Source organism: Microcaecilia unicolor, chromosome 3, assembly GCF_901765095.1.
Source record: "Microcaecilia unicolor chromosome 3, aMicUni1.1, whole genome shotgun sequence".
NCBI classification, from domain to species: domain Eukaryota; kingdom Metazoa; phylum Chordata; class Amphibia; order Gymnophiona; family Siphonopidae; genus Microcaecilia; species Microcaecilia unicolor.
In genome coordinates, this window is record NC_044033.1 from 5217497 (window position 1) to 5240828 (window position 23332).

The 23332-nt window shown below is 46.4% G+C and overlaps 1 protein-coding gene across 4 annotated transcripts in view; it reads right to left on the reverse strand.

Annotated features, from left to right (window-relative positions):
* The window catches only part of LIN9 (lin-9 DREAM MuvB core complex component), a 239744-nt gene that overhangs the window by 180126 nt on the left and 36286 nt on the right, over positions 1-23332 (reverse strand). The window lies entirely within an intron of this gene.

Here is a 23332-nt window from a genome sequence, read left to right on the forward strand (position 1 = left end):
ATGCTACTGTAAACTATGGGTAGTGGTGTTGGGTTCCCTTGGAAATAGTGATCATAACATTATCAAGTTTGAGCTATCTGGGATGAACCCGCAAAGGAAATCTACTGTAGCTGCATTTAATTTTTGAAAGGGCGACTATAATAAAATGAGGAAAATGGTTAAAAAGAAACTAAAAGGATTTTGGTCACTAAGGTTAGGACACTAAATAAGGAATATACGTTATTCAAAAATACCACCTTGGAAGCCCAGTTCAGATGCATTCCATGTATTTGCAAAGGAGGAAAGAAGAAAAACAGCAGCCAGCGTGGTTAAAAGGTGAAATAAGAGGTTATTGCAGCCAAAAGATTGTCTTTCAAAGAATGGAAAAAGCATCCAAATGAAGAAAACAAGAAGCAACATAAGCACTGGCAAGTCAGATTCAAAGCATTAATAAAGAAGGCTAAAACAGAATATGAAGAGAAAATTTGCCACACTCATGGGACTGGTAGATCACAAAGGACCGTGGCTCAGGGAGATTAAGGTCATAGCAGAAAAACTGAATGAATTCTTTGCTTCTGTCTTTACGGAAGATGTAAGAGATCTGCCTGTACTGGAAACGGTTTTCAAGGGTGGTGATGCGGAGGAACTGAAAGATGTACTGAGACAAAATGATACATTAAAGAGTAGTAAATCACCTTGACCAGATGGCATACATCCAAGGGTACTCAAAGAACTCGAGCATGAAATTGCTGATCTGTTATTAGTAATATGTAACCTGTCGTTAAAATCGTCTGTAGTACCTGAAGATTGGAGGGTGGACAATGTGACACCGATTTTTTAAAAGGGCTCTAGAGGCCTGCTTATCCGACATTGCTGCCTGGATGTCCAACCGCCACCTGAAACTGAATATGTCTAAGACTGAACTTATTGTCTTCCTACCCAAACCCACTTCCCCTCTCCCTTCACTCTCTATCTCAGTTGAGAACACCCTCATCGTCCCCGTCTCATCTGCCCGCAACCTCGGTGTCATCTTCGACTCCTCCCTCTCCTTTTCTGCGCACATCCAGCAGATAGCCAAGACCTGTCGCTTCTTCCTCTATAACATCAGCAAAATTCGCCCCTTCCTCTCCGAGCACACCACCCAAACTATCATCCACTCTCTCATTACCTCTCGCCTTGACTACTGCAACCTACTCCTGACTGGCCTCCCACGTAGCCATCTACTCCCCCCTTCGGTCCATCCAGAACTCTGCCGCACGTCTTATCTTCCGCCTTAACCGATATACTCATATCACCCCTCTTCTCAAGTCACTTCACTGGCTCCCAATCAGATACCACATACAGTTCAAGCTTCTCTTACTCACCTACAAATGCACTCGATCTGCGGCCCCTCCGTACCTCTCTACCCTCATCTCCCCTTACGTCCCTACCCGTAACCTCCGCTCTCAAGACAAATCCCTCCTTTCAGTACCCTTCTCCACCACCTCCAACTCCAGGCTCCGTCCCTTCTATCTCGCCTCACCCCATGCCTGGAACACACTCCCTGAGCCCATACGCCATGCCCCCTCCCTACCCATCTTCAAATCAATGCTCAAAGCCCACCTCTTCAATGTCGCCTTCGGCTCCTAATCACTACACCACTTCTCAGGAAACTTATCTACCCCAACTTGACATTTCGTCCATTAGATTGTAAGCTCTTCCGAGCAGGGACCGTCCTTAATTGTTAATTTGTACAGCGCTGCGTAACCCTAGTAGTGCTCTAGAAATGTTAAGTAGTAGTAGTAGTAGTAGTGATCCGGGAAATTATAGACCAGTAAGCCTGACGTTAGTGCCGTGCAAAATAGTGGAAACTATTATAAAGAATAAAATGACAGAACATGAAGACAAACATGGTTTAATGGGGCAGAGTCAGCATGAGTTCAGCCGAGGGAAGTCTTGCCTCACCAATTTGCTTCATTTCTTTGAAGGCATGAATAAACATGTGGATAAAGGTGAGCCAGTTGATGTAGTGTATCTAAATTTTCAGAAAGCTTTTGATAAAGTTACTCATGAGAGACTCCTGAGAAAATTAAAGACTCATGGGATAGAAGGCAAGGTCTGGTGTGGATTAGGAATTGGCAATTGGACAGAAAACAGAGGGTACGGTTAAATGGTCATTTCTCTCAATAGAGGAGGGTGAACAGTGGAGTGCTGCAGGGATCTGTACTGGGACCGGTATTATTAACATTTATAAATGATATGGAAATCGGAACCATGAGTAAGGTGATCAAATTTGGAAATGATACAAAACTATTCAAGTTTGTTAAAACTCATGCGAACTGTGAAATATTGCAGGAAGACTTTAGAAAATTGGAAGACTGGGCATCCAAATGGCAAATGAAATTTAATGTAGACAAATGCAAAGTGATGCACATTGTTAACTGATGATAGGGTCCACCTTGGGGATCAGGACTCAAGAAAAAGATCCGAGTGTCATTGTAGATAATAAGCTGAAATCTTCTGCTAAGTGTGCGGTGGCGGCCAAAAAAGCAAACAGGATGCTAGGAATTATTAGGAAATGGATGGAGAACAAGACCGAAAATACTATAATATCTTTGTATCGCTCCACTGTGGGTCTGCACCTTGAGTATAGCGTTCAGTTCTGGTTGCCATACCTCAAAAAAGATATAGTGGAATTAGAAAAGGTTCAAAGAAGAGCGAACAAAATGTTAAAGTGGATGGAACTCCTCTCGTATGAGGAAAGGCTAAAGAGGTTAGGGGTCTTCAGCTTGGAAAAAAGACAGATGAGGGGAGATATGATTGAGGTCTACAAAATCCTGAGTGGTGTAGAACGAAAGTAATAAATCAAGTTTTTACTCGTTCCAAAAGTATAAAGACTAGGGGCCACTCGAGGAAGTTACATGGAAATACTTTTAAAACAAATATGAGGAAATATATTTTCACTCAACTAATAGTTAAGCTCTGGAACTCTTTGCCGGAGGATGTGTTAATAGCAGTTTGTGTAACTGGGTTTAAAAAAAGGTTTGGACAAATTCCTGGAGGAAATGTCCATAGTCTGCTATTGAGATAGACATGGGAAGCAACTACTTGCCCAGGGATTTGTAGTATGGAGTGTTGCCACGATTCAGACTTCAAAGCCAGCTCTGGATGGCTTCAAAATTTCAAGCACCACCACCATGGAATAAGGCAAATCAAAATCCATGGTGAAAAACTTTTATTGAATTTACCAGCAGCTAATGACGTTCTTGGTTAATTTAATAACCTTACTTTTAGATAACTGGAAGCCACATTGAACCTACCATGAAGTTGGAAAATGTGAGGTACAAATGCAGAAATAAATAAATATGACCCCAGATGAAACGGATCTGAGTTGGAAATCGCTCCGCAGTAAATCACTAGTTCGTCGCAAGGAGCAATTTGCTCTTGGATTCAAGTCATCTAAAGAACTTGTCACACTGTCGGTTGGGGGAAATGAAACTGGTAGTCATAAGCTGGAGTTATTGCCGATTTGTAAATCTAAAAATCCTCGTGCACTCAAAAACATACATAACTTTCCGCTGTTGTACAGAAGCATAAAAAGAAAAAGAAATGCCTGGATGAGTTTCAAGGCTTTCCTTGACTGGTATGACACTTGCTTCATACCGGAAGTGAAAAGATTTCAGTTTTAAACAGGAAAAGATGGAGATGTCATTTTATTGTTGTACAATGCACCTTCACGTCCTACAGCAGAAAGCCTAGAGCGAAAGGAAGGTATATGCAAAGTTTTATTTTTGCACCAAATATGACATCGGTAATGCAGCCAATGGATCAAGGAGTTATCGTTTCATTGAAACAACTGCTACAAAACTTATTTTGGCTGACATAGAAACTGAATGCAGAATGATCTAATTGCTAAAAGAACAGAACATAAAACATTGTTCCTACATGGTTGCTGATGTTTGCAATCAGGTTAAAAACGAAATCCTGAAAAATATGTGAAATATAATTCTACACAAGAAGATGATGATTATGTCCTTGAAAACATTGCCAAAAGGTTCCTGGTTGCTCCGATTGTGATGTCAGCGAATGGATATGCAGTCATGCAAATGATCAGATCATAACAGATGATGAAATCATGGAATCAGTACAAGACAAGGAACAGAAACTGATGATGATCACCAGGTTAATGCTGATGTGGGATTGACACATGCAGAAGTCTTTAAATGTTTAAATACAGCAATGACTTGGCTGGAAATGCAGGAAGAAAGCAATGCGATCCAGCTCCTTTGTCCTAAAAGACCACATGATCTTGCAGCAGAGAAACGAAAATCAGCCTTGAAGCAATTATTACTTCCTTTTTTAGTGTAATGTATATACAGTACCTGTACGTATTTCACTTTTTAATACTGTACTTCATTACAGTGTATTTCCCTATTTTGTGTACTACAAGTACTGTACTATAGTTTGTACCTTTTTTCTGCCAACTTATTGTTGAAAATGAAACTAATGTTCAACATATAATGCTGTGATTTTGTTTTCTTGATAAAAATTAGGTATGTCCAATTATCCAGATTTATGATTATCTGGACCACCTCTGCAGAGGGCATGACAGGAAGGTGGAATAGCTGCTCAAATAGGCCTTTGGTTCCTCTGCATTACAGGTTCAGGTGACAGTCTATGGCGGTTATGTGACGAGAACCCTTCTGTGCTGGGTGCAGCAGCTCCCAGCCTCTTCCAAAATGGCTAGGCTTGAGTTTGGTGCCACTTGTTTGGCATACATCCTCTCTGATCTGATTCAGATTTCAACTCATTTGGAGGCTGCCACTGTTGGTTATGGCTGTTGAAATGATCTTCAGATGTGGTGTCCCAGGCTTGCCTCAGTAAACTTCCCTTTAACAGGTGGCTCTTGTTTGGTGAGGATTGGGAGAACTTGGTAACGGATCTGGGAAAGAGTCTCCTCGTCAACTGCTTCTGGAGGACAAGGTGTGCACTTTTTCGATTCCCACTGCAGCTCCTTGTAACTCTGGCCAAGTCACTTAAACCTCCATTGCCCCAGGTACAAAATAAGTACCTGTATATACTATGTAAACTGCTTTGATTGTAACCACAAAAAGGCAGTATATCAAGCTCCATCCCCTATCCCTAGCTAAGGACTGGGGCTCTTGGAGAGGAATGATGTAAAGATTCTTCTTTAACCATTAGGTAAAATTCCAAAGAAATTAGCCCTTTCAGGGTTGCCTCCCCTGGTAAGAATCCCCAATGAGGGAATATGGGCCTACTCCCTCAGAGGTTCAGGTGGGCAGCCAGCTCTGCCTGTTCTACCGGGAGTGAGTCCGGGTGACCTCAGACCAGTGAGTCCTGGAGGTAGTTTTCTCCAGTTACACCCTGGAATTTGCAGAACCTGTTTCTGATGCCTTTTAGAGCAGAGCCGCAGGGTGACACCATAAACAGCAGGCTGTCAAGGGCATGCTTCATCAGCCACTATTCCATTTACTTTGTGTTCCCCCCCCCCCCCCCCCAAGTTCCTTCAGGACCATTATGGACCTCAAGAGTGTGAATGCCTCCCTGTGAGTCCTCCATTTTTCATATGGTGAACCTTTGGGCAGTGATGGTTTCGGTAAGGCCAGAGGAGTTTCTTACTTCTCAATCTCTGAGGCACATCCACACATTGTGATCCAGGATCAGCAAACAGGATTTTTCTGGTTTTGTGTATTGTTTTAGTGATTTCAATTCATGGGTTCTCCCTTTTGAGCTAGCACACCAGACCTTCACCAAACTCATGGTGCTGGTGGCAGTCTTCCTCTGCAAAGAAGGGATCCAAGTGCATCTATACTTAGACAACTGCTAATTTGAGTGGACTCCGTGGTGGACTCTTGGTTCGCAGCAGTGAGGGCGATTCAGTTACTACAGAGACTTAACTAGGCAGTATTACGTCAGTCAGTTGGTTTGGAATACCTGGGGGTACGGCTTCAAGTGCCTGGGGCTGTTTGTAGCTATTGGGCTCCATGGCGGTGACCTTGGAGCTACTGCCCTGGGCGAGAGTGCACACAAGACCTTCAAGTGCGTTCTTCCTTTCCACTGGTCACCCAGATTGCAGGAATTCAAGGTCAGGCTACTCCTCTCATTGTCATTTCAAAGATCAGCTGTCCTAGTGGGCTCATCCTGATCACCTGCTCAGCGGAGTCTTCCTGGACCCACTGGAGTGGGTGGTGGTAACAATGGATTGCTGGGTTTGAAAGCTCATTGCCTGAATTGGGTGGCTCAAGGTCACTGGTTGTGTTGTAGGTACCCGAGAGAACTAAAGAGTTGAGGTCTAGCAGGGGATAAGTGAAAAATGGGAAGTCTGTGTCAGTCATATAATGAAAGAAGTTTAAGTTTTACTGAGGCTGAAAACAGCGGCCTTGAAAACTATGAACGGTGAATGCTTGGATTAGGCTGTCAGTTAGTACATAAGTACATAAGTAATGCCATACTGGGAAAAGACCAAGGGTCCATCGAGCCCAGCATCCTGTCCATGACAGCGGCCAATCCAGGCCAAGGGCACCTGGCGAGCTTCCCAAACGTACAAACATTCTATACATGTTATTCCTGGAATTTTGGAGTTTTCCAAGTCCGTTTAGTAGCGGTTTATGGACTTGTCCTTTAGGAAACTGTCCAACCCCTTTTTTAAACTCTGCTAAGCTAACCGCCTTCACCACTTTCCCAGCAACGAATTCCAGAGTTTAATTACACATTGGGTGAAGAAAAATTTTCTCCAATTTGTTTTAAAATTACTACACTGTAGTTTCATCGCATGCCCCCTAGTCCTAGTATTTTTGGAAAGCGTGAACAGACGCTTCACATCCACCTGTTCCACTCCACTCATTATTTTATATACCTCTATCATGTCTCCCCTCAGCCGTCTCTTCTCCAAGCTATATAGCCCTAGCCTCCTTAGTCTTTCTTCATAGGGAAGTCGTCCCATCCCCGCTATCATTTTAGTCGCCCTTCGCTGCACCTTTTCCAATTCTACTTTATCTTTCTTGAGATGCGGTGACCAGAATTGAACACAATACTCAAGGTGCGGTCGCACCATGGAGCGATACAACAGCATTATAACATCCTCACACCTGTTTTCCATACCTTTCCTGATAATACCCAACATTCTATTCGCTTTCTTAGCCACAGCAGCACACTGAGCAGAAGGTTTCAGTGTGTTATTGACGACGACACCCAGATCCCTTTCTTGGTCCGTAACTCCTAACGTGGAACCTTGCATGACGTAGCTATAATTCGGGTTCTTTTTTCCCACATGCATCACCTTGCACTTGCTCACATTAAACATCATCTGCCATTTAGCCGCCCAGTCTCCCAGTCTCCTAAGGTCCTCTTGTAATTTTTCACAATCCTGTCGCGATTTAACGACTTTGAATAACTTTGTGTCATCAGCAAATTTAATTACCTCGCTAGTTACTCCCATCTCTAAATCATTTATAAATATATTAAAAAGCAGCGGTCCTAGCACGGACCCCTGAGGAACCCCACTAACTACCCTTCTCCATTGTGAATACTGCCCATTTAACCCCACTCTCTGTTTCCTATCCTTCAACCAGTTTTTAATCCACAATAGGACATTTCCTCCTATCCCATGACCCTCCAATTTCCTCTGTAGCCTTTCATGCGGTACCTTGTCAAACGCCTTTTGAAAATCCAGATACACAATATCAACCGACTCCCCTTTGTCCACATGTTTGTTCACTCCTTCAAAGAATTGAAGTAAATTGGTCAGGCAAGATTTCCCCACACAAAAGCCATGCTGACTTGGTCTCAGTAATCCATGTCCTCGGATGTGCTCTGTAATTTTGTTTTTGATAATAGCCTCTACCATTTTCCCCGGCACCGACGTCAGACTCACCGGTCTATAATTTCCTGGATCTCCCCTGGAGCCTTTTTTAAAAATGGGCGTTACATTGGCCACCCTCCAATCTTCCGGTACCACGCTCGATTTTAAGGATAAGTTGCATATCACTAGCAGTAGCTCCGCAAGCTCGTTTTTCAATTCTATCAGTACTCTAGGATGAATACCATCCGGTCCAGGAGATTTGCTACTCTTCAGTTTGCCGAACTGCCCCATTACGTCCTCCAGGTTTACCGTGAAGTCAGTAAGTTTCTCCGACTCGTCCGCTTGAAATACCATTTCCGACACCGGTATCCCACCCAAATCTTCCTCGGTGAAGACCGAAGCAAAGAATTCATTCAGTCTCTCCGCTACGTCTTTGTCTTCCTTGATCGCCCCTTTTACCCCTCGGTCATCCAGCGGCCCAACCGATTCTTTTGCCGGCTTCCTGCTTTTAATATACCGAATGTACTAGCAAAGGCCTTAAAACCTAGGCCTGAAAGAAACAGAGAAAAATTGTCTGTAATGTAGCCAAAGAAGGATGTGTATGGGCCATCATAATATGGTGTACCTACTGATGGAGAAGACAGGGCCTGAGAAACAAAAAAGTGCATTTGCTTGCCAATTATATTATCATGCCAAGCAATGAATCTGACTGGTAGCGCTATAGAAATGATTTGTAGTAGTAGTAGTGAATTCTAAACTTTGCTAATAAAAGCAGCTTAGCTAAAGGAGAGATCAGAGACTTATCTGGCAAAGCTGTGGATTTTTGCAGCTACATGATAGTCTCTCCTGAAGCTGGCTTTAGCTATAGCTGTAACCTGTGTTGTGTGTTTAAGAGCATAAGAATAGCCATACTGGGTTAGACCAATGGTTTATCTAGCCCAGTATCCTGCTTCAGACAGTGGCCAAACCAGGTCCGAAGTACCAGGAAGAAACCCAAATAGTAGCAACATTCCATGCTACCAATCAAAAGCTCAACTAGCACCAACCTCCTACCCGGTTCTCCCAGGCCAAACAGGGAGGGAAGAGGGCTCGTCTGGGAGCTGAAATCAAGACCTCTTGCACCCTAAGCATCATATCGCTAGACCAATGAGTCCTTGAGCACCAAATTGGGTGTTTACTATTCCACCAGGACCATCTGTGATAGGGCCCTGTGGAGAAGAAAGGCTTTTTTAGGGGGGAGGGGGGGCTTCTCTATCAGGAACACAGCAGACCTACTTGATGAATAGAGAGCACCTCCAACACCTGGTCTGTTAAAGAAGGATGCTTCTCTTTCATGAGAAGCCTCACCATGGGAACTTGTTCTCATGAGGAATCTCCCTTACATAGTAACATAGTAGATGACAGCAGAAAAAGACCTGCACGGTCCATCCAGTCTGCCCAACAAGACAAACTCATATGTGTATACTTTACCTTGATTTGTACCTGCCTTATTCAGGGCACAGACCGTACAAGTCTGCCCAGCAGTACTTCCCGCCTTCCAACCACCAGACCCGCCTCCCATCACCGGCTTTGGCACAGACCGTATAAGTCTGCCCTCCACTATCCTCGCCTCCCAACCACCAACCCCTCTTCCCCCCACCTGCTCCGCCACCCAATTTCGGCTAAGCTTCTGTGGATCCGTTCCTTCTGCACAGGATTCCTTTATGCATATGCCACGCATATTTGAATTCCGTTTACCGTTTTCATCTCCCCCACCTCCCGCGGGAGGGCATTCCAAGCATCCACTACCCTCTCCGTGAAAAAATACTTCCTGACATCATTCCTGAGTCTGCCCCCCTTCAATCTCATTTCATGTCCTCTCGTTCTGCCGCCTTCCCATCTCCAGAAAAGATTTGTTTGCGGATTAACACCTTTCAAATATTTGAACGTCTGTATCATATCACCCCTGTTCCTCCTTTCCTCCAGGGTATACATGTTCAGGTCAGCAAGTCTCTCTTCATACGTCTTGGAACGCAAATCCCGTACCATTCTCATAGCTTTTCTTTGCACCGCTTCCATTTTTTTAACATCCTTTGCAAGGTACGGCCTCCAAAACTGAACACAATACTCCAGGTGGGGCCTCACCAACGACTTGTACAGGGGCATCAGCACTTCCTTTCTTCTGCTGATCACACCTCTCTCTATACAGCCTAGCAACCTTCTCGCTACGGCCACCGCCTTGTCACACTGTTTCGTCGCCTTCAGATCCTCGGATACTATCACACCAAGATCCCTCTCCCCCTCAGTACCTATCAGACTCTCACCGCCTAACACATAAGTCTCTCTTGGGTTTCTACTCCCTAAGTGCATCCCTAAGGGAAATATTTGTGATCATGCATGTAATCCCAATATAATATGGGAAATAAACATATAACTTTTTGTTCTATCTAAATCATATCAACATGATATCCCTTGGGACTTGGGGATGATTGTGTCTGATGACCTTAAAGTGGCCAAACAGATAGAAAAGGCGAAGGTCAAAGCCAGAAGAATACTTGGGTGCATAAGGAGAGGGATGACCAGCAGGAAAAAAGAGGTGGTAGTGCCCGTGTATATGTCTCTGCTGAAGCCCCATTTAGAGTACTGCGTGCAATTCTGGAGACCGCACCTACAGAAAGATATAAACAGGATGGAGTCGGTCCAAAGGGCAGCTACAAAATTGTAAGCGGTCTCCGTCATAAAACATATGGGGACAGGCTTATGATCCTCAACATGTATATGTTGGAAGAAAGGCGGGAGAGAGAGGATATGATAGAGATGTTTACATACCTCAGTGGCATCTGGTTTGGGCAATCTCCTCCCTCCCTTAGAAGGCTGGACCCATTATACTCCAGGACCACCCAAGTTTCCTCTCAGTAAGAGGCAGATAGCAGAGGGCTTTTATTTTCAAATAATGTGCCACAAGAGTACCTAGGCCGCTTGGGGCCACTAGTGTCCAGAGTGACTTGACCCTCCAGTTGTTCAGACATCTGAGGAGACTGCTGGCTCCACCAAGGAACCCTTATAAGCGGGTCTGGATCAAACAGGGCTCAAAATCTGCATGGGGTCCCCACACTCACTAAGGGGCAAAGGCAGTCTCCCCCCCCCCCCCAACTCCATAGGGCACTCCTACATGTCCTGATCCAGAGGGTATGGGAGCCCCTCATACTGGTGACAAGATGGGTGCTAGTCCTGCTGAAAGTGGTTCTTCACTCAGTTCGGTAGCTTGCAAGTCCAGAGGGCGGGAGCTTGTAGGCTGCCGCTTTGACAGCACCTGTGTCTCCAAACCAAGGCTATTCCATCACAGCGGGCACAGTAGAAACTGGCTGTGGTGCTTACACTCTAGCTCCCAAACCTCCCATACTGGTGACCTGCTGGCACTGAGGCCCCAAAGGAACCCTATGTAAGGTCCCCAGGATTCCCTTCCCCACCTGAGTTCACCAAAGCTTCTCTTCTCTTCTGCAGCTGTGTTGGCCCGCCTTGATATTCCTGTGCTCCCGATTCTGCTTTTTTTTTTTTTTAATTTAAAGAGTCAAAGGTGGCCAAGTTTATTATTTTTTTTTAATTGAGACAGTACTGGGGGGGGGGGGGGGGGGGGGAGGAGGCAGAGATCAGACATCAGAAAGGACCAAACTTACTCTACCAGCCGGGATCCTTAGGGACCACTGCTGGGTACTGGCCCCTCAGGAAGGCCTGTAGGCCATGTTCAGAGCCACAGAGGGCAATATCATTCCAAGTTCATGGGGGAAGGCTTGTGGACTGATCCCTAGGAGCAATAGCTATAGACTCAACCTCAGTGCCACAGCCTTCAGTCTGCAGCCTAGGAGTCAGGCCAGTACTGTTATCCTGTTGTACCAGTTTGACCTGCACCATCTGCTGGAGGCAGAGAAATACTGAAGTGTTCCAGGTTCCACCACTCCTCATAGTGGCAATATCACTTAATATTCAAATTCTCTGCCTCCTGTCTGATAATACAGGGTTACAACCCATTGGTCAGGTCTAGTTTAGCAGGATGATAATGCATGGGATTTGCGTTACAAGACGTATGAGGTGAGACTTGCTGACCTGAACATGTATACTCTGGAGGAAAGGAGAAACAGGGGTGATATGATACAGACATTCAAATATTTGAAAGGTATTAATCCGCAAACGAACCTTTTCCGGAGATGGGAAGGTGGTAAAATGAGAGGACATGAAATGAGATTGAAGGGGGGCAGACTCAAGAAAAATGTCAGGAAGTATTTTTTCACGGAGAGAGTAGTGGATGCTTGGAATGCCCTCCCGTGGGAGGTGGTGGAAATAAAAACGGTGACGGAATTCAAACATGCGTGGGATAAGCATAAAGGAATCCTGTGCCGAAGGAATGGATCCTCAGGAGCTTAGTCAAGATCGGGAGGCGGGGCTGGTGGTTGGGAGGCGGGGATAGGGCTGGGCAGACATACGGTCTGTGCCAGAACCGGTGGTGGGAAGCGGGACTGGTGGTTGGGAGGCGGGGATAGTGCTGGACAGACTTGTACGGTCTGTGCCAGAGCCGGTGGTTGGGAGGCAAGGCTGGTGGTGGGGAGGTGAGGATAGTGCTGGGCAGACTTATACGGTCTGTGCCTGTGCCAGAGCCGGTGGTTGGGAGGTGGGGCAGACTTATACGGTCTGTGCCCTGAAGAGCACAGGTACAAATCAAAGTAGGGTATACACAAAAAGCAGCAAATATGAGTTATCTTGTTGGGCAAACTGGATGGACCGTGCAGGTCTTTTTCTGCCGTCATCTACTATGTTACTATGTGTTGTTTATGCAAGAAAATCCTCAAATAGTTTGAAAATAAAAGTAGAACAGCACTGATAATAGAAGTGTCAGTGCCATGTGATGCAGTTTACATATTATATACAGATACATTTCTCTGTCCCTAGTGGGGTCACAATGGGAAAATTAGGTTCTTACCTTGGTAATTTTCTTTCCTTTAGTCATAGCAGATGAAGCCATTACGTATGGGTTATGTCCATCAACCAGCAGGGGAGATAGAGAGCACTCAAACTTTCTGCCCTCTTGGCCAGCTAGCTCCACTGCCTCTTCAGTATTTGAAGCTTCCAAAGCAGTATGGCAAACCGCAATGGGAATCACAAGAGCTTTCCTCACAGCGAACGATGGCCCATCACAAGGGCATGAACTCATAAAGGAGGGAATGCACATCCTCCTGGAGGGAATAAACTCATCCTCCTTATTGTATAAGTGGAGGGGAACACGCGCGCCTCCTGGAGGGAATCACACATCCTCCCAACACACTGGAGGGAATGAACTCATCCTCCTATTTATAGAACTGGAGGGGAACACACGCACCTCCTGGAGGGAATGAACACATCCTCCTAAATTTAAACTGAACATGAATCCTGAAGATTGTTTTCCAACTTTCTCCCAAGGAAGGAACTTCAGGAAATTAGAACAGAACCTGAAAAACAGATTCACAGCATACAGACAATCATACAGGGAGGGCTCATGGCTTCATCTGCTATGACTAAAGGAAAGAAAATTACCAAGGTAAGAACCTAATTTTCCCTTCCTTGTCATCAAGCAGATGAAGCCATTACGTATGGGATGTAACAAAGCAATCCCTAGATAGGGTGGGAACAAGCCACACCACGCGCTAGCACTTGTGCACCAAAACGCGCATCCCTCCTGGCAGCCACATCCAGCCTGTAATGTCGGGCAAAGGAGAGCTTAGAAGCCCATGTTGCTGCATTGCATATCTCTTGAAGAGAGAGTGCTCCAGTTTCAGCCCAAGAGGAAGAAATCGCTCTAGTAGAATGTGCCTTAAAGGCTACAGGCGGAACCCTGCCGGCCACCAGATAAGCTGAAAAGATAGTTTCTTTGAGCCAGTGGGCAATAGTGGCTTTAGACGCTGGAGACCCTCTGCGAGAACCGGATAGCAAAACAAACAGATGATCAGAAGTCCTGAAAGAGTTAGTAACTCGCAGATACTGCAGCAGAGTCCTGCGCACATCCAAAAGGTGCAGCTGCCGAAAAGATTCTGGAAACTCTTCCTCTGAAAAAGAGGGCAAGAAAATAGGCTGGTTTAAGTGAAAGGCTGAAACCACCTTAGGCATAAAGGAAGGCACAGTCCGAACCGTGACTCCGGACTCTGAAAATTGCAGAAATGGGTCTCTACAGGACAGCGCCTGGAGCTCTGACACCCGTCTCGCCGAGGTAATGGCCACCAGAAAAACGGCCTTCAGTGTCAAGTCTTTCTCCGATGCTCGCTGAAGCGGCTCAAAAGGAGATGCCTGCAGGGTTTTCAAAACTAGCCCCAGGTTCCAAGCTGGACAGGGTGCTCGCACTGGAGGTCGGAGCCGAAGCACCCCTCTAAGAAACCGTGCCACATCTGGGTGAGCAGCCAAAGACACGCCTTCCACCTTACCACGAAGGGAGGCCAACGCTGCCACCTGCACCCGCAGGGAATTATAGGCCAAGCCTTTTTGTACACCTTCCTGCAAAAAGTCCAGAATCGGCGAGACAGGAGCCCGCATTGGAACAATGGCTCTGGAAGCACACCAAGACTCAAACAGGCACCAAATCCTGGCATAAGCCACGGAAGTGGACCGCTTGCGGGCTTGCAGGAGAGTGGAAATAACTTTATTGGAATAACCTTTATCCCTCAATTGCGCCCTCTCAATAGCCATGCCGTAAGAACAAAGCGGCCGGCGTCCTCCATGGCTACCGGTCCCTGAGTCAACAGGTTTGGTACCAGAGGTAACGACAGAGGAGCCTCCAGGAGCATCTGTCGGAGGTCTGCATACCAAGGTCTCCTTGGCCAATCCGGGGCGATGAGGACCACTTCTCCTGGGTGCAGCTGAATCCGCAAGAGCAGGCGCCCTATCAAGGGCCATGGGGGAAACACATAAAGTAGACCCGGAGGCCAGGGTTGAGCCAAGGCATCCAACCCCGCCGAGCGAGGATCTCTCCGTCTGCTGAAGAAGCACGGGACTTTGGTATTGGCACTTGTCGCCATTAGATCCATCACGGGCTTGCCCCATTTGGCACAGATCTGCAGGAATACTTCGTCTGCCAGATTCCATTCTGCTGGATCGATCTGATGCCTGCTCAGATAATCGGCCTGCACATTGCTCTGACCTGCAATATGAACTGCCGACAGACACTGAAGATGCAGCTCGGCCCAGTGGCAAATCAGTTCGGCCTGCGCGGCTAGTGCTCTGCACCTTGTTCCGCCTTGTCGATTTATATAGGCCACCGTTGTCGTGTTGTCCGACATCACTCTGACAGCCAATCCTTCCAGGGTCACTTGAAAGGCCAGAAGCACCTGAAACACCGCTTTCAACTCTAGGCGGTTGATGGACCACTCCGACTCCTCGGGTGTCCATAGACCCTGGGCATGCTTCCCCTTGCAGTGTGCGCCCCAGCCCTTCAGGCTGGCATCTGTTACCACTAGGCACCAAACGGGGAGCGTCAGCGGCATTCCTCGCCGCAGCATGCTGTCCGAGAGCCACCACTCCATGCTGAGACGGGCCGCAGGGAGCCAAGTAAGTCTGCATTGGTAATCCTGAGAAATAGGAGACCATCTCCGGAGTAGGGAATACTGTAGAGGTCTCAGGTGCGCTCTCGCCCAGGGTACCACTTCCATCGTGGCTGTCATCGATCCCAGCAGCTGGACAATGTCCCAAGCTCGCGGGCGGGGCATCCTCAGAAGCAGACGGACCTGATTCTGAAGCCTGCACCGCCTTAGCTCGGGTAGGAACACATAGCCCGAAACTGTGTCGAACCTGGCCCCCAAAAACTCTAGAGATTGTGAAGGGGACAGGTGACTTTTGGCCATATTGACGACCCAGCCTAGAGATTGCAGTACTGAGACCACCCTGGCTGTAGCTTGTAAGCTCTCTGTTGCAGAGTCTGCTCTGATGAGCCAGTCGTCTAGGTACGGGTGAACCCTGATACCTTCTCGCCTGAGAAAAGCAGCTACTACCACCATTACCTTCGAAAAGGTTCGGGGAGCTGTGGCGAGGCCAAAAGGCAAGGCCCTGAACTGGAAATGTTTTCCCAACACCGCAAACCTCAGAAACTTCTGGTGCGGGGGCCAAATCGGTATGTGCAAGTAAGCTTCTTTCAGGTCTAGAGACGTGAGAAACTCTCCTGGCTGAACCGCCGCAATGACGGAGCACAGGAATTCCATGTGGAAATGCCGCACTCTCAGGGACTTGTTCACTTCTTTTAAGTCCAGAATAGGGCGAAAGGACCCACCTTTTCGCGGCACCACAAAGTAGATGGAGTATCGGCCGCAGCCTTGCTCGGCGGGAGGCACCGGGGTCACTGCCCCTAACTGAATCAGACCTTGTAAAGTCTCCTCCACCGCCGCCCGTTTGACGGCAGAACCGCATCGGGACTCCACAAACACATCTCTTACTGGAGCGTTGAATTCTATTCTGTATCCATCTCTGATCAGGTCCAGAACCCACTGATCTGAGGAAATCTTGGCCCACTCCTCGACAAAGAGGGAAAACCGTCCTCCGATGACAGGCATCGAGGAGAGGGCCGGTGCACCATCATTGAGAGGGTCGCCCCTGAACTCCTGGTCTTGAGCCACCGGCTGCGGAACGCTTGTCCAAGCGAAAGGAGTTCCTCTGCTGACCACGGGCACGTGAAGTGAACCCAGCAGAACGCCTCGGGCGGTACCTTCTAGCTTCACGGAAGCGAGGTCTGTACGAGGAGTGGACCGCCTGGCCCTTAGAGGAAGGCCTCTGCCTATCTTCGGGCAAGCGCTGGGGTTTTGGATCACCCAGGCCTTTCACAATTTTCTCTAACTCCTCACCAAATAGGAGAAGTCCTTGAAAAGGCAACTTCACCAACCTTTGCTTAGAGGCCATGTCCGCTGCCCAGTGTCGTAGCCACAGACGACGGCGAGCCGCCACTGCTACTGCCATTTGTTTAGCCGAAGCTCTGACAAGGTCATAAAGGGCATCAGCCAGAAAGGACAAGCCACATCCAAGAAGAGCTCCGCTCCATCTCCGGGCTGAGCCACTGCCTGTTGCAGCCAAGCTAGGCAGGCTCTCACAGCATAACAGCTGCATGCAGACGCCCGAACAGTGAGACCTGCAATTTCAAAGGACCGTTTCAACGCTGTTCCCAGCCTACGGTCTTGAACGTCCTTCAGGGCAACACCTCCTTCAACAGGGAGGGTAGTTCTCTTTGTCACCGCAGTGACTAGGGCATCCACTGTAGGCATTTGAAAACGAGCCATATGTCCCTCACGCAGAGGGTATAACTGCCCCATAGCCCTGGAAACTCTCAAAGGTCCCTCGGGGTCAGCCCACTGAGCCGAAACAAGCTCTAGGATGGAGTCATGCAAAGGGAAGGCCCGAGCAGCTTTCTTGGTACTAGCCATCCTGGGATTACCCGAGGAGGCCATGCCACTGTCAGGATCTTCAATCGAGAGGGCCTGCAAGGTATCTGAAATAAGCGCTGGCAGCTCATCATGGTGGAAAATCCTCACCGCGGAGGGATCATCCAGATCCTGTGGTAAATCCGCACCTGACTCTGGTTCCTCAGACCAAGAACGTCTGTCAGAGTTCTCCCCGACCACGGGGGGGGGGGAAAAGGTGCACCACAATCTGAAGGGGAATTAACCCTTCTGCGCTTATCTTTAGGCCAAGCATCCGGGAAAAAAGCCTCACTGGGCAGTCCCAGGCCAGAATCCATCGGGGGGGGCAATCAGAGGAGCCTCAGGCGACCCTTGAGGAAGGGCTCTTTTCATCATGTATGCTTTATGCAGCAAAAGCACAAAATCCGGGGAGAAAATCTCACCCTGGGCACCCAAATCCTGTCCGGTGCTAGCCACTCCTGAAATAACCTCATCTCGAGGTGCCCCACCCGGCTCAGGTCTCTCCGTGTCCATGGAGGCCGTGCCATGCGGTGTAAGCAAAATGGCGCCCGCTGCCAGCTCAGAGCGGGAAGAAACGTCGCTCGCCATGATCGGGCCGACTCCTACGCCAATACAGCACGATTTACAGAGCCCTGCTGCTGATTTGCGCTTGTCACAAGTGGAACAGCGCTTTACATTGTCCGCAGCCATCGCCGAAAACGGCGGTAAAATCCAAAATGGCGGTTCGCGCCAAAATTGCCCCGATCGCGGGCCCACCCCGGAGGAGTTGGAAAACACTCTTACCTCAAAGGATCTAGTGTACAACTACGATCCTGCTGAAAATCAGGTCAAAAACCTCTGTTCCAGCGTCTCTGCGTTTAAAAACGCGACGCGACTTTTTTTTTTTTTTTAAGCTGTGAGGAAAGCAGAGGTATTGAAGACTCCGGAGGCTCAGATGAGTGGGAAAGGCAGGGAAAGGGCGAACCTATATGCCTGCATCCACTGTTGGTGGGTAAGGACAGGGAAAGCAAGGCAATATGTCCACATCCACAGAGGTATGGGTAAGGCAGGGAAAGGGCTAACCTATGTGCCTTTAAAGTGAAGCTGCTATAGCCTCCAACACCCCGGTTAACAACTGGCAAGCCAGGAACCACTTCCCGGCAGATTTTTCTGGAGCTCGAACAAGCTGCAGCCACCCTGCTAAGGGAGATAGAGAATACTGAAGAGGCAGTGGAGCTAGCTGGCCAAGAGGGCACTGTGAAAGTTTGAGTGCTCTCTGTCTCCCCTGCTGGTTGATGGACATAACCCATACGTAATGGCTTCATCTGCTTGATGACAAGGAACTAAATTTTTGTACCTGGGACAACAGAGGGTTCCCCCCGTGTTCTCAGCCTACTGAATTAACCATCTGATAAACCCTTCACTCCACTATATATTGTAAGGAGAGAAGATACGCAAAGATTCATGAAAAAAAAAGTTCTGTATGAAGAATGGATCAATCAATCAACCAGTTACAGGAAACTTTTAGTTGTCATTGCTGGTCAAGGTGCTGCCACACCACATGTTAAACAAAGGATTCACATACTTTCTCACACAAGACAGATTCAGAAATAAAAGTTTCAGGATCTAATCATGTTAAGTACAAGTTGTGCTAACACACAGACCATCTGAAAAAGTTGTTTTTTAAAAATCAACTCCTCTCTCATTCCAGACACACACTTGTACTTTACTCTCATCAGGCAGGATTTCGACAGCACCATAGCACAGAAACTATAATTGCCTCTCTCAAAGGCGCAGCCATACTAGGTCAGACCAACAGTCCAGTCCATCTAGCTCAGTATCCTGTTTCAAACAGTGGCTCATCCAGGTCAGAAGTACCTGGCAGAAACCCAATTAGTAGCAACATTCTACACTACCAATCCCAGGGCAAGTAGTGGCTTTCCCCACATTGCAATATTTACAGAATTTTTTGAGGGGGTAAGCAAACATGTGGACAATGGGGAGCCGGTTGATATTGTATATCTGGATTTTCAGAAGGCGTTTGACAAAGTGCCGCACGAAAGACTCCTGAAGAAATTGCAGAGTCATGGAATCGGAGGTAGGGTATTATTATGGATTAAGAACTGGTTGAAAGATAGGAAGCAGAGAGTAGGATTGCGTGGCCAGTATTCTCAGTGGAGGAGGGTAGTTAGTGGGGTCCCGCAGGGGTCTGTGCTGGGTCCGTTGCTTTTTAATGTATTTATAAATGACCTAGAGATGGGAATAACTAGTGAGGTAATTAAATTCGCCGATGACACAAAATTATTCAGGGTCGTCAAGTCGCAGGAGGAATGTGAACGATTACAGGAGGACCTTGCGAGACTGGGAGAATGGGCGTGCAAGTGGCAGATGAAGTTCAATGTTGACAAGTGCAAAGTGATGCATGTGGGTAAGAGGAACCCGAATTATAGCTACGTCTTGCAAGGTTCCGCGTTAGGAGTTACGGATCAAGAAAGGGATCTGGGTGTCGTCGTCGATGATACGCTGAAACCTTCTGCTCAGTGTGCTGCTGCGGCTAGGAAAGCGAATGGAATGTTGGGTGTTATTAAGAAGGGTATGGAGTCCAGGTGTGCGGATGTTATAATGCCGTTGTATCGCTCCATGGTGCGACCGCACCTGGAGTATTGTGTTCAGTACTGGTCTCCGTATCTCAAAAAAGATATAGTAGAATTGGAAAAGGTACAGCGAAGGGCGACGAAAATGATAGTGGGGATGGGACGACTTTCCTATGAAGAGAGGCTGAGAAGGCTAGGGCTTTTCAGCTTGGAGAAGAGACGGCTGAGGGGAGATATGATAGAAGTGTATAAAATAATGAGTGGAATGGATCGGGTGGATGTGAAGCGACTGTTCACGCTATCCAAAAATACTAGGACTAGAGGGCATGAGTTGAAGCTACAGTGTGGTAAATTTAAAACGAATCGGAGAAAATTCTTCTTCACCCAACGTGTAATTAGACTCTGGAATTCATTGCCGGAGAACGTGGTACGGGCGGTTAGCTTGACGGAGTTTAAAAAGGGGTTAGATAGATTCCTAAAGGACAAGTCCATAGACCGCTATTAAATGGACTGGAAAAATTCCTCATTTTTAGGTATAACTTGTCTGGAATGTTTTTACGTTTGGGGAGCGTGCCAGGTGCCCTTGACCTGGATTGGCCACTGTCGGTGACAGGATGCTGGGCTAGATGGACCTTTGGTCTTTCCCAGTATGGCACTACTTATGTACTTATGTACTTATGTACTCCTTTCCTTTAGGATCAACACTGCAGGTAAAATCATGCACTGGGAAGGAAAAGCTAGGAAAGGCCTAAAGTCTCCTGCTGATAATCCAGACTGCAATCCACATTAGAAAGCAATGAAATACATCCAGACACTATTTTAATATTTATGTGTTCTAAAAACAGGTAACCCATCCTTTGTACTGTATGTCCCACTTCTCTCAATACGCCAACTTTTTGAAGTTTACTATTTTACAGAAAAAAAATGATCCTGCTTATATTTTTACTGATAAATGGCTGGAGCAATTTTCGGTCCTCAGGCAGACTGGGCAGGAGCATCTCAGCAATGATCTGCTAAAGCAGGCTTGCAGCAGCAGCCCCATGGTTATATTTGTTTGTGGGAACAAAAGTTACACTGAGTGAAAGAACTGGAGAAGCCACTCAACAAGAGATTAGCACTATTTGGGAGAGGAAAAGAAAGGAAAGATGTGAGGGGAAAAATAACCCCCACTGGTGTTAAGGCCAGTTAGTGCAGGAAACAGAAATGGCTGCAAATTGTATTTAAATGTAAGCAAATGGAGGTTAATGAGGTCATCTGCTATGCCCGCTCCATGCTCAGAGAACGGAATACAAGCCCTGCTCTTACCACTAGCTCGGAATGGCATTGGGGGTTTGAAGAAAGGATTTCTTTTGATTTTCAGTTCAAACTCTGCTGTTTTGTTTTTATTTGAAAAAAAATAACTTTATTGAAAAGATAAAGAAAGTACAAAATTAAGCAGAAAAAGTAAACCTTGATAAGAAAAGCATCATACTGTAAAATTCCCCCTCGATCCCACCTCCCCCCTTCGTAATGAGAGCTCTTTAGAATCTCCCTTCTGGATCTGTAGTAGCTTTACACAGTCCTCTATAATACAAGGAAGGAGAACATCTCACTCAGCAGGCTTCCAAATAGCCTTCACTCTTTATTACTAGATCTCCAAGTCCAATTATCCCAAATTCTACGGAATGTTGTAATTTGCCCATTATTGAGGGCCATCAGTTCCGACAAAACCTGTCAGCTTTGATTTCTTTTGGAAGTGGAAGAAAGCCCATGTAAGCTGGTAAGTGCCTACGGAGAAAGAAACGTGTGCGAGACTGATCAAACCCGAACGTGAAAGCACACATTGGTGCTTATTTTCTGTGCTTAAATATAAGCTTTCCAAGTTAAAAAAAAACCCCACCACAACTGAAAAATATATTTAAAGGCGCAGAACAGCAGAGCCGATGTGTGCTTCACTTTTGGGTTTGCCTGGCACATGAACACAAGACCTACAATTACCGAGAAACTCTTCCGTGGATGCGCCAAGCACGTCCCCCCCTTGCTTTCGCTTTTACAGCACACATATAATTTGAATATCACTTCCTTTCAGCATTGGTGAATTAGTTTTCTGTGCTGTTCCGGCAGTATGAGGTGTGTGCTGTTGACTTTAGCATGGGAGCTCTGAGCATCAGCCCCCTGAGGTCTATGCATGCAAGCTCTCTGGTGAAGCATGGATGGAGGAGGATAAACAAAAAGCAAGGACTTTCCTGAAGTCTTATCATTAATCCAAACGTCATGACCCTGGAGAGCAACCTGACTGCTTCTAATCTCAGGGGAGGGAACCTTAATTAGACAAGTGTAAAAAAGAGCGAAGGTAAGTGGGTCCCCAAATCCCTTTACCCTTTGCTCTTTCTTCAGTATTCTCAGCTAACTGCTCTTTAGTCTTCCACAACCAGGTACCAAACAGAGAAATCTAGAGCAGAAAAAGGACCACCAGGATCATCAATATTATAGAACATACTTAATCTTCCCTCAAACAAATCCCACACAGACATCTCAGGACTGATTCAAACAGTAAATTGATCAAAAACTCCATCAGCTGGGATGTTATCTCACTATCAATTTTTTCATGCAAGTCACAAAGAGACATTCCTCTTTTTTTTGATTCTTGGAAATAAGCGATCTGAAAAAATAAAATGTATTGCAACACCCTTTATTTTGGACTAGCTTAATACATTTCATGACTAGCTTCCTAGAGCTATGTGCCTTACTACTGAAATTGTTTTGTCAAATTTATCAGTAGACATCATATGAAAAATGCCAGTACAAACAAAGATGTCACGCCTGTGGAACAGCACATTACAAAACCAGAACACTGTATGGTAAGGATCCTGAAAGGGAACTTTAAAACAATACAGGAATGTAAGACCTTTGAAGTCAAAATGATTAAATATTTTGACAACCACCAGACAGGACTTAACAAAGATCTGGGTTTTCTAGCCCATTACAAAGCATAAAATTGTATTGCTTTCTAAATTGTATTGCTCTCCTGTCTCTCACCTATCCACCCCCATCCTGTTAGACTGTCACTGAAATGCTTTGATGTTTCACTCATCCCCTGTCTCCATGCATATAGACGGTCACTGAAATGCTTTGATGTTTCGCTCATATATACTGTCAACTACCAACATTTGCTTGTTTCTGATCTGACGAAGAAGGGCAACCTTTGAAAGCTAATCAAGAAATGTATTATGTCCAATAAAAAAGGTATCTTATTTTCTTTTCCATGTTTTATTTTGTTTTATATTTCTATTGATTATCAGTAGATAAAGTAGTATGGTTACCATATTAGTTCAAATTAAAAAGGAGAAATTAGATTTTACCTGCTAATTTGCTTTCCTTTAGTCCCTCCGGACCGGCCTAGGATTGAACTGATAGGTTGTGCACTCCTTCCAGCAAGTGGAGACTGAGAACGTCTGACTCTAGAGAGCCAATAGGAGCCCTGGCCATGCGATCCAAGACTCACTATTTGACTAACAAAGCAAGAAAGGAAAGAAAGAACTACCTTCTGTGCACCCCGGAAACTAAGCAGCCACAAAGCACCCTTAAAACGTGCTGGAAAA